Source organism: Lepisosteus oculatus, unplaced genomic scaffold (assembly GCF_040954835.1).
Source record: "Lepisosteus oculatus isolate fLepOcu1 unplaced genomic scaffold, fLepOcu1.hap2 HAP2_SCAFFOLD_40, whole genome shotgun sequence".
NCBI classification, from domain to species: domain Eukaryota; kingdom Metazoa; phylum Chordata; class Actinopteri; order Semionotiformes; family Lepisosteidae; genus Lepisosteus; species Lepisosteus oculatus.
Window position 1 is genome coordinate 1,097,887 of NW_027167934.1, and position 11,951 is coordinate 1,109,837.

General features: G+C 42.2%; 4 non-coding genes across 4 annotated transcripts; 2 read left to right on the forward strand and 2 right to left on the reverse strand.

Moving 5' to 3' along the window:
* Positions 1-1,783: 1,783 nt before the first annotated feature.
* trnat-agu (transfer RNA threonine (anticodon AGU)) lies at positions 1,784-1,857 on the reverse strand. Its single transcript has one exon. It is a non-coding gene; the product is annotated as a tRNA-Thr (tRNA).
* A 1,792-nt stretch (positions 1,858-3,649) lies between these two features.
* On the forward strand, positions 3,650-3,731 carry trnas-cga (transfer RNA serine (anticodon CGA)). The gene has a single exon. It is a non-coding gene; the product is annotated as a tRNA-Ser (tRNA).
* Positions 3,732-5,904: 2,173 nt separating this feature from the next.
* trnat-agu (transfer RNA threonine (anticodon AGU)) lies at positions 5,905-5,978 on the reverse strand. Its single transcript has one exon. It is a non-coding gene; the product is annotated as a tRNA-Thr (tRNA).
* Positions 5,979-7,794: 1,816 nt separating this feature from the next.
* trnas-cga (transfer RNA serine (anticodon CGA)) lies at positions 7,795-7,876 on the forward strand. The gene has a single exon. It is a non-coding gene; the product is annotated as a tRNA-Ser (tRNA).
* The last annotated feature ends 4,075 nt before the right edge of the window (positions 7,877-11,951 follow it).

The following is an 11,951-nucleotide window of genomic DNA, read 5'->3' on the forward strand; positions in this document are numbered from 1 at the left end:
ACAGTATCATGTCTGCCATCATAAGAATATAAGTCCAATATTTTAGAATATAGTCAGAATGTCTTCTAACCTTACCTGTGGTGTCTTTAATACCTATTGCTCAATGCATGGTGTACGTACTGCATACATGTGTCTTGAGAATGAGGAATGGGCCCCTGAGACATTTACCTATTTCACAAATGATCGTATTTTACTAGAGATTCTGTTTGGGATTCAGATGTGCATTCGGACAGCAATTCCTTTCAAGAAATGATACGTTCTGGATGAGGTCAAAGGTGCTGGAACACTGTATTTAGGATGTGTTTGCAGTGATTGTGTCTCCTGCTTCAACGCAATGATATATAGATGTGTTCCTGTAATTTACTGGTACATGCCCAGGGCAGTAAGCAGTCTGAGGATTTATTTCCAGACGACATAGAGCAGTGAAGCAGTGAAGTAGTGCAACACACTGGATCATTATATTATTAGAATCTATTCTACTTAAATTATTACATTATACACAACTTGAGCTCTCAGCACCGTACTGAGCCCAGGTGTTTTTCTAAAGCTGTCAGGTGCAGTTCATTTACATGAAGGAAATCTCTTACTGGGTACGATTACAATGCAGTAAGTAGCACAGGCTACTTAGGGAGTAGGCTGATGTGTTTAAAAACGACCCGAGCCAGCAGGAGTCGAACCTGCAATCTCCTGAGCCGTAGTCAGACGCGTTATCCATTGCGCCACTGGCCCTGGTGTGACACTGCAGGACTGTAACCCAGTGAGCTTAGCACTGCAACTAGTAAAATATTACCCCCGGTCCATTCTTTTCCAAAAGTGAGAAACACCTGTTTTCTACATTTTGTCTGTTTTAAAACCATATCTCTTTAAACCAAACCAAGAGTTTGTCTTTTGCACTGATATTCTGATTCATTTCGATTTCAAAGAAAAAAGAAACATTACCTTCCAAAGCATCATAAAATTGTCCCTTCCTCCAGACTCTACTTCTCTCTTGTAGTAGTACAGCAGACCTTTCCAGGTGAGCAGATCACAGAGTCCAAAATGAGCTTCCTCCATCAAGCAAAGTACCTGAACATGACTCTTTCATCATAAAAGCGCCCCTGTAATAAAGAAATTAAATCCGAAATCAAGAGGGCAGTTGCCTACTGAAGTTCAAGAAGTCATAAATTTTAACCTAGCAACACATTAAAGGCTGCATCTATACAAGTACGATTCTAGAAATGCTCACCAGATTACGTTTTAAGAAAGAACTGCGCCTCAGGTTCCGCCGAGATCTTAACTCGGATGGCAGGATTCAGAGTCTGGTGTGGAATGATGGCGCACGGAGGGTCCACATACTGTGGATCCCTCAGTGTTCTTCCGCGTGTTCAAACCGCCAGCGTGTGACTCCCCTGTCCCCGTGACCTCATTGCTCTGCTCTCGCCTCTGTGCAGCTGAGCCCGACTCATGGTAAAGTGGAAAAAAATATGCCCTCAACGTGAGATTTACTCTGGAGTGAGGATAGTTGTTACCTTCTTATCGTTGAAACGGATGTATGTGATATGGCGACTAGGTTCTTCTCCATTAGCAGGCTTAAGGTTAAAGAAAAAAACATTGCTGACTTCTTTTTTTTTTGCCAGCTGCGAGCGCTGATTAGCGAGGTTTGTATTTCATGTTTTGCAAGTTGCATCCATTTTAAGAAAAACAAGTCGTTCAAGACAGGAAATGAATACTTGCATTTAATTAAGTCTAGACGTATGCGGTTGTCCATAATGACCAGTTCTGTTTGAGAACACAGAACAAAAAAAGGCACCGCTGGGATTCGGACCCAGGATTTCCTGTTTACTAGACAGGCGCTTTAACCAACTAAGCCACGGCGCCCCGGAAGTGCTGTCCTTTTGCAGCCACTTGGACACACCACTCAGACACATCTGCATTCGGTGTGTGCTCCGCCTGCTCGCTGAGCAAGTTGCCACCTTTACATACAATAGCAACATCGACACCAAGAGAAAGGATGACAAATGGCTTTTATTGGACTTTTCATGTACAAGGAGCTCAATGTGCTTTCTGTGTACAGCAGGGCCACTGAACTCCACACTGGCCACTGAACCACAGCAGTGGCTTGCTGGCTTGACATCTCCCAAGGAAAATGTTGAAATCGCATGTGGAACAGGAAAATGACCCTCGAGTATGAGGGAAAAAAAAGAAAAAGATCAACTGGAGTGCGCCAACCCATGTCAGGACAGCCCAGTTTTGTTGACGAGGTGGCCGAGTGGTTAAGGCATGGGGTCGAATCCCATCCTTGTCGCTCTCCATGTCTGACACGTGTGCCCGTTCGGTGTTGGCCCTCCTGTTCTTTGCTCCGGTACTAGAGCTGTACATTTTCTAGCGGTGGCTGAACATGTTATAGTAGGCTAACGTCGGTATCGAGCAGTCACAGTAACAGTATTTACATGCCGCTGCTGCCAAGTGGCTCTGGGTTGAGACCGCGTTTTCACTTACTTGCAACGCAAACGGAGAAAGCGATTTTTGACAGTCTCTCGAGAGACTGCACTAGGTGTTTAGGGATAGACTTTGTCAGTTCCCCCTGGGATGATGGCCTCTCAAATAGTTTGTGATTCCTCTAGACGTTTATACAGTAGAAGCCTGCTTCGTGGCTTAAATCCAAGCTAAGGAAACGAGTTAGAGGTCTGATGCAGAACTGCGAATTCAATGAACGGGAACAGTACAGTACATTGGACTGTATGTGTGAGGAAAGCTGCCCCCTTCTGTCCCTTGTCGACCGAACAGAGGACTGTAAAGGATACCGCCAAGAAACTTTAGGATGCTGGTTGGAATACAGCTCCAAAGAAGCCCCTTTGGGTGTTATGTCATCAAAAAGTAAGAACAGCGACTCTCCCTTTGATCAAAAGCGCAACAGAACTGTTTTCCGTGGAGCAGGTTTCAGACCCGTAGACCTGTTTTATTTGTAGGGCAGGGCGCATTCCCAAATGCGAATCTCCTGTTTTAGAAATGCTTTGGGCGGCGTGAAGTGAAAATAAGAAATGGGCTCCAGATGCACATGGAAGCCATCAAGTGTTTCATCCGAGCTGTTTCAAAGACTGCTCAAGAGCTTTCCTTTCACAGAGGTGCAATGATTAATGATGGGGGTGCACCCTTCAATGCGCCTTACGACTCTAGGGAGTGATTGAGACGATTCGTAGCGTGTGCTCATTTCCCTCTATTCCCCGTGTTGCAGTGGTAGGATGACGTAAATTTCTGCTTCGACACGTAACGGCGTTATAATCAAGTGCAGGAGCTGAGGGCTTTTGTTTTGTTTCGTTTTCCATGGCGTTTGTAAGCACGCAAATCAAAGGCAATTCCTGCGTCTAACAGGAATGTAAATGCTTTGGAAAGTGCAGTGTGGTGCAGCTTGTAAAATCCTTATCCACATTTGTGGTTTGTTGATGTTTGTTCTGTCTGCCAAAGCTGCATTTTGACATCCGGACGGGGAGACTTTATCATTTGAACGTGAAGCCAGCCTTAAACCCTCTGAGGCGTGTCTGTCTGCTGGCACGTATTTTGTCAAAGGTATTTTTTTTTTTTTAACGGAGAGCGACTTTGAAAAGGTTTCCGCAGCCACGTCGCACTCCGTGTTAGATTAAAGGAGGAATGCGTCGATGGCGAACTCGCTGTAGTCGTGGCCGAGTGGTTAAGGCGATGGACTCGAAATCCGTTGGGGACTCCCCGCGTAGGTTTGAATCCTGCAGACTATGGCGTCTGCCGCACGTCTCCTTGTGCCTGCGCGGCAAAAGCGTGGTGCCGCTTCTCCTTTCCTGGTACTATAAAAACGCTAAATCGCTTGGCCCTGCTGCCATGGAAATGAGTTCTTCAGATAACCACACATCTTGCGTTTGCACCTCTGGTGTTCTACTTATGCCTTTGAAAACCTAATGAATAAAACTGAAAGAACCGACACAATATGTAGGTGCTCGTAAAGCACGCATTAAAGAACTGTTAACAGCAAGGGTTTCAGTGGGTTAACTGAGGAGAAAGCGTGATCGCTAATTGTTGACTTTGTATTTGGTGTTAGAAACATTCTTACTGTGCATGACGTGCAACAAATGTAGCCACAGAAATTGCATCACGCTTTCATGTATGCTATTGCAGACACCAACGTTGCCTAGATAGAAAACCGAAATAGCCGTGGGTTTGCTTGCTGGTCTGAAGGATCTCTCTTCGAATCTCTATCATTTGTCAATTGAAGTAAAAGGCGCTCCAATCTGATACGTTCAGAATCAAACCCGCAGCTGTTGTTCGACTTTATTTCTTGACTAATTACAACTGAGTGTCGCATGAGCAGTTACGTAAACTTGTCTGATATATTTGACAAATGCCGTTCTTCAATTAAAACTAACAGTACATTGTCAGGGACATTCAGTTCTATACAAACAAGAGACAGACAAGAGAATGTTTCTACCTTTCATGTGGACTACGTGTTGACTTAATGATCGGAATAATTGAAAAGTTCGGGTTCATAGCCGATGCAGTGCGTGCTAATTAGAACAACAGCAACGCTGAGCTCTCAGCACCGTACTGAGCCCAGGTGATTTTCTAAAGCTGTCAGGTGCAGTTCATTTACATGAAGGAAATCTCTTACTGAGTACGATTACAATGCAGTAAGTAGCACAGACTACTTAGGGGAGTAGCCCGATGCGTTTAAAAACGACCCGAGCCAGGCAGGAGTCAAACTTACAATCTCCTGATCCATAGTCAAACGCGTTATCCATTGCGGGACTGCAACCCGATGAGCTCAGCACTGCAACTAGTAAACTATTACCCCCGGTCCATTCTTTTCCAAAAGTGAGAAACACCTGTTTTCTACATTTTGTCTATTTTAAAACCATATCTCTTTAAACCAAACCAAGAGTTTGTCTTTTGCACTGATATTCTGATTCATTTCGATTTCAAAGAAAAAAAAACCTACCTTCCAAAGAATCATAAAATTGTCCCTTCTTCCAGACTCTACTTCTCTCTTGTAGTAGTACAGCAGACCTTTCCAGGTGAGCAGATCACAGAGTCTGAAATGAGCTTCCTCCATCAAGCAAAGTACCTGAACATGACTCTGTCTTCATAAAAGCGCCCCTGTAATAAAGAAATTAAATCTGAAATCAAGAGGGCAGTTGCCTACTGAAATACAAGAAGTCATCAATTTTAACCTAGCAACACATTAAAGGCTGCATCTATACAAGTACGATTCTAGAAATGCTCACCAGATTACGTTTTAAGAAGGAACTGCGCCTCAGGTTCCGCCGAGATCTTAACTCGGATGGCAGGATTCAGAGTCCGGAGTGCGGACTGATGGCGCACGGAGGGTCCATATACTGTGGATCCCTCAGTGATCTTCCGCGTATTCAAACCGCCAGCGTGTGACTCCCCTGTCCCCGTGACCTCATTGCTCTGCTCTCTCCTCTGTGCAGCCGAGCTCGATTCACGGTAAAGTGAAAAAAAAAGGTGCCCTCAACGTGAGATTTACTCTGGAGCGAGGATAGATGTTACCTTTTTATTATTGAACAGGATGTATGTGATGTGGCGACTAGGTTCAATTTTGTATCCTTTTAAAAGATTAAGGACTGGGGTGAGCGGGATTTACCACCCTTTCAGCTAAGAACCCGACGTGCGGACCGTTTAAGCTGCATAGACTCAGTCGTTTAACTCTTCTCCATTAGCAGGGTTAAGGTTAAAGAAAAAAAACATTGCTGACTTCTTTTTTTTTGCCAGCCGATTGCGCTGATTAGCAAGGTTTGTATTTCATGTTTTGCAAGTTGCATCCATTTTAAGAAAAACAAGTCGCGTTAAAGACAGGAAATGAATACTTGCATTTAATTAAGTCTAGCTGTAGGCGGTTGTCCATAATGACCAGTTCTGTTCAAGAACACAGAACAAAAAAGGCACCGCTGGGATTCGGACCCAGGATTTCCTGTTTACTAGACAGGCGCTTTAACCAACTAAGCCACGGCGCCCTGGGAGTGCTGTCGTTTTGCAGCCACTTGGACACACCACTCAGACACATCTGCATTCGGTGTGTGCTCCGCCTGTTCGCTGAGCAAGTTGCCACCTTTACATACAATAGCAACATCGACACCAAGAGAAAGGATGACAAATGGCTTTTATCTGGAACTTTTCATGTCCAAGGAGCTCAATGTGCATTCTGTGTACAACAGGGCCACTGAACTCCACAATGGCCACTGAACCACAGTAGTGGGTTGCTGGCTTGACATCTCCCAAGGAAAATGTTGAAATCGCATGTGGAACAGGAAAATGACCCTCGAGTACGAGGGAAAAAAAAGAAAAAGATCATCTGGAGCGCGGCAACCCATGTCTGGACAGCCCAGTTTCCTAGATGAGGTGGCCGAGTGGTTAAGGCAATGGACTGCTAATCCACTGTACTCTGCACGCATGGGTTTGAGTCCCATTCTCGTCACTCTCCATGTCTGACATGTGTGCCCGTGTGCCTTTGGCCCTCCTGTTGTTTGCTCCAGTACTAGAGCCGTACATTTCCTAGCGGTGGCTGAACATGGTATAGTAGGCTAACGTCAGTATCGAGCAGTGACAGTAACAGTATTTACGTGCCGCTGCTGCCAAGTGGCTCTGGTTTGAGACCGCATTTTCACTTACTTGCAACGGAAATGGAGAAAGCGATTTTTGACAGTCTCTCGAGAGATTGCGCTAGGTGTTTAGGGATAGACTTTGTCAGTTCCCCCTGGGATGATGGCCTCTCAAATAGTTTGTGATTCCTTATACAGTAGAAGCCTGCTTCGTGGCTTAAATCCAAGCTAAGGAAACGAGTTAGAGGTCTGATGCAGAACTGCGAATTCAATGAACGGGAACACTACAGTACATTGCACTGTGTGTGTGAGGAAAGCTGCCCCCTTCTGTCCCTTGTCGACCGAACAGAGGACTGTAAAGGATACCGCCAAGAAACTTTAGGATGCTGGTTGGAATCCAGCTCCAAAGAAGCCCCTTTGGGTGTTATGTCATCAAAAAGTAAGAACAGCGAATCTCCCTTTGATCAAAAGCGCAACAGAACTGTTTTCCGTGGAGCAGGTTTCTGACCCGTAGACCTGTTTTATTCGTAGGGCAGGGCGCATTCCCAAACGCGAATCTCATGTTTTAGAAATGCTTTGGGCGGCGTGAAGTGAAAATTAGAAATGGGCTCCAGATGCACATGGAAGCAATCAAGTGTTTAATCCGAGCTGTTTCAAAGACTGCTCAAGAGCTTTCCTTTCACAGAGGCGCAACGATTAATGATGGGGGTGCACCCTTCAATGCGCCTTACGACTCTAGGGAGTGATTGAGACGTACGTAGCGTGTGCTCATTTCCCTCTATTCCCCGTGTTGCAGTGGTAGGATGACATAAATTCCTGCTTCGACACGTAACGGCATTATAATCAAGTGCAGGAGCTGAGGGCTTTAGTTTTGTTTCGTTTTTCATGGCGTTCGTAAGCGCGCAAATCAAAGGCAATTCCTGCGTCTAACAGGAATGTAAATGCTTTGGAAAGTGCAGTGTGGTGCAGCTTGTAAAATCCTTGTCCACATTTGTGGTTTGTTGATGTTTTTTCTGTCTGCCAAAGTTGCATTTTGACATCCGGACGGGGAGACTTTATCATTTGAAAGTGAAGCCAGCCTTAAACCCTCTGAGGCATGTCTGTCTGCCGGCACGTATTTTGTCAAAGGTATTTATTTTTTTTTAACAGAGAGCGACTTTGAAAACGTTTCCGCAGCCACCTCGCACTCCGTGTTAGATTATAGGAGGAATGCGGCGGGGGTGAGCTCGCTGTAGTCGTGGCCGAGTGGTTAAGGCGATGGACTCGAAATCCGTTGAGAACTCCCTGCGCAGGTTTGAATCCTGCCGACTATGGCGTTTGCCACACGTATCCTTGTGCCTCTGTGGCAAAGGCGAAGTGCCGCTTCTCCTTTCCTGGTACTATAAATACGCTAAATCACTTGGCCCTGCTGCCATGGAAATGAGTTCTTCAGACCTCTGGTGCTCTACTTATGCCTTTGAAAACCTAATGAATAAAGCTGAAAGAACCGACACGATATGTAGGTGCTCGTAAAGCACGCAGTAAAGAACTGTTAACAGCAAGGGTTTCAGTGGGTTAACTGAGGAGAAGGCGTGATCGTTAATTGTTGACTTTTTATTTGGTGTTAGAAACACTCTTACTGTGCATGACGTGCAACAAATGTACCCACAGAAATTGCATCACGCTTTCATGTATGCTATTGCAGACACCAACGTTGCCTAGATAGAAAACCGAAATAGCCGTGGGTTTGCTTGCTGGTCTGAAGGATCTCTCTTCGAATCGCTATCATTTGTCAATAGAAGTAAAAGGCGCTGCACAGAGAGGATCACTGTCGTGAGGCCGGTTAGCTCAGTTGGTTAGAGCATGGTGCTAATAACGCCAAAGTCGTGGGTTCGAGCCCCTTACTGGCCAGGTCCTTTTCTCCTCTCTTACCAAAGCTGTTAGGTTCCTTTCCGTGGTGAGATGGGTTGTCATGCAACGCTGCCACATCGTGCCGACAGACAATTAAATGACAAAAATGAAGAGAGTTAAAGCAGCTGGAGAGGTTCTCTTACAACTTTTGAGCTGACACAGTTTTGGAAAATGTTTCCTTCACGCTGCACTGTACCATATAGGCAGCCAAGTGTCTCCAAAACAAAACAGAATTGACAGTCATATAATGTCCATTAACCCCGGTTTTAAACGCAGCATCATGTCTGCCATCATAAGAATATGAGTCCAATATTTTAGAATATAGTCAGAATGACTTCTAACCTTACCTGTGGTGTCTTTGATCCCTTTTGCTCAATGCATGGTGTACGTACTGCATACATGTGTCTTGAGAATGAGTAATGGGCCCCTGAGACAGTCATTTGCCTGTTTCACAAATGATCGTATTTTACTAGAGATTCTGTTTGGGATTCAGATGTGCATTCAGACAGCAATCCCTTTCAAGAAATGATACGTTCTGGATGAGGTCAAAGGTGCTGGAACACTGTATTTAGGATGTGTTTGCAGTGATTGTCTGTCTCCTGCTTCAACGCAGTGATATATAGATGTGCTCCTGTAATTTATTGGTACAAGCCCAGGGCAGTAAGCAGTCTGAGGATTTATTTCCATACGGCATAGAACAGTGAAGCAGTGAAGTAGTGCAACACACTGGATCATTATATTATTAGAATCTATTCTACTTAAATTATTACATTATACACAACTTGAGTTCATTTTAAAAATTAAAAGGTAATGAAAGGAATGCATTTTCATGAGAAAGATAATACCGATTTTTCATGTGATAATCTTCCTTATATCATGTCGTGCATCATTTGGACACTTTGTGGGCTTGAAATACAAAGAAAATCATGTTCTATGGTACAAAACAAATACAAAACTTAAGTTTTTATTTTAATTAGATTTGTTTATTAAGCATAAGCAATCATTTATTACATTAATATATGTGAAAATGACATTTTAGCACCATAATATTACATACAGGTCTCTAGCTTCAACACAGTGATATATGTTCAGTGATTTATTGGTACATGCCCAGGGCAATAATCAGAATTAGTATTTATTTCCATACGGGCTACAGGTAGTGTTGTGAAATACTTCAACACACTGGATCGCAGATTTAGACCCCCTGCACTCTTACTCCTTAAAAACCAAAGAAATGAAGATATGTAGCAATCACATTGTAACAGGGGTGACAGTGACTTAATGCTTATACTAGTGGACTTCTGGTACCTTTAGGGTACGGTGTTCCCTGAAGGGCTCTCAAACCCCGCATTTCAGATGCCTAGCTGTATCGCTGATGTGTTGCACCTCAGAATCACTTTTAAACCTTACCTCTGGTATCTTTAATCCCTATTGCTCAACGCATGGTGAAAGTATTGCATAAATGTGTCTGAAAATGAGCAATGGGCACCTGAAAGACTCATTTGCCTGTTTCACAAATGATCATATTTGACTAGAGATTCTGTTTGGGATTCAGTTGTGCATTCTGACAGCAATCTCTTTCAAAAAATGATTTTACCTTATCGCAGCTTTGCCCTTCTTGCCTCTTTGGACAATATCTCCATCTTGTGGTCGTTGTTGGTAATGTCTAGACAATATCTCCATCTTGTGGTCGTTGTTGGCAATGTTTTCTTATGCCCTTTTTTATTTCAATTCTCTATTAGTTGATTCTAGAATCTCTACAATAGAGTTGAAAACATCAGTTTTATAGCAGACAATATGACATTATTTATAGTCCAATTAGAAATTTATTACCCTGTTTTTAACATAATAACAAATTAAAATTGATTAAAACTAAGTTTGGAACACCAGGGAACATAAAAAATGATTTTTAGGAAAACCATGAGGTTCTCTGTGTCCGATGCCTGCAAGGGGAGAAAGCTAGAATCCTTTGATTTTTCAAAATTTGAAAATAAACATTATATAACAACAGCTTTCATTCCTAGGAGTGAAAAACAACCATTTTTGAAGACATATTAGTTTCTAAAACACTACAATAAAGTTAAAAACATCCATTTTATATCACATTATTTTTTGTGAAATAATTAAATTGGCTTATTTCTCTCGCATTAAATTGGCTACAAATGCAAGAATTCAACCAGATATTCTTGTAAAATGTATAGTGTTGCATTGCAGTTAGTTAATGTAGTTAGTCCATAGTCAGCAATCTAAACTTTATTGTTAAGCTTTAATGATTGATGTTGTACCAGTAACCTTTAGAAATACTATAGTACTTCACAAATGCTTTGTGTGTTTGGAAATCTTTTGAGTAAAAGCCTTATAAAAATAGGTTTAGTTTTTACAGGACATCACAAAGAAATAGGATGGTATAATTCTTATAATTGCTTAGTGATTGTATTTGGAAGATTATGCACTAAACAGACTTCAGGAATGCCAGTGGATCATTGTGCTATTTGGAATTATTCCAAAAATCAAGTGACCTCTTTGCTGAAGTATTTTTAGTATTATTTATTTAGTATTAATAAAGAATAGATTTATTAAAGTCATGCGATGTGCAAGCGGGATATGTAAAATAATTGAAAATAAAGTTTTTTATTATTGTTATAGAGAAACATGATCAGATTTTCCCTGGTTCAGAAAAAAAACGATTAAAATCTGTAATCTTTCCACTTGTATGTCATCAGACATTAACGAGTACAACCCCCCTCTCTGCCGGAGTGCTGGCTGTGACGAATTAAACCAATTTCACAGGTATTTTCAAAGTAGGAAGTACAGTGTTAACTAGTAGATGGCCTCCTCAATGAAATCGCTTCAACATGCTAATGCGTTGGTGTAACAGTCCGGGCGTGGCAAGCTTCCAATGTCAACTCGACTCGATTGGAAGACAATGAACGTATTTTAGCCCTAAATGAATTAATAGCAAACATGGTTTACATAAAAGACATTTTTCCAAGAAAGTTCATAATAATACGATCTATAGTTGAAATCTGAGCCTAAATATAAAGAAAAAAGCATTTTCAGAGAGCAATCACGCTGTGTTTATGTAGAAAAAGCGATTAGGTTTATGAGCAATCTAATTATCTATTCGCTTAAAACGCTATATAAAATAAAGTTTATTTAAAGATGAATGATAAGTGTCGCAGTTTAAATAATTTTCGTAGTAGGGCTTGGACAGATTCCAAGTGCATTTTTGCAATTTACGTTGCATTGTCCAATGTGATGTTGTAATACAGTTTAGAATACAGTAAGTCTAAACTGTATCAGCTTTATTTATGGGTTGCAATTTAGAAAAAGTCAAAAACCGCACTCAAAATGCAATTTAGAGCTTTCTGGCAAGAGGAGACACCCAAATTATAATGTAACATGCCACTGTTTGTGCATGAACAAAGTTATACTGCAATTTTCCTTAGATTCGCAATTAAAAAAAATAATTTTTTTGAATCCCCGGCCGAACACATT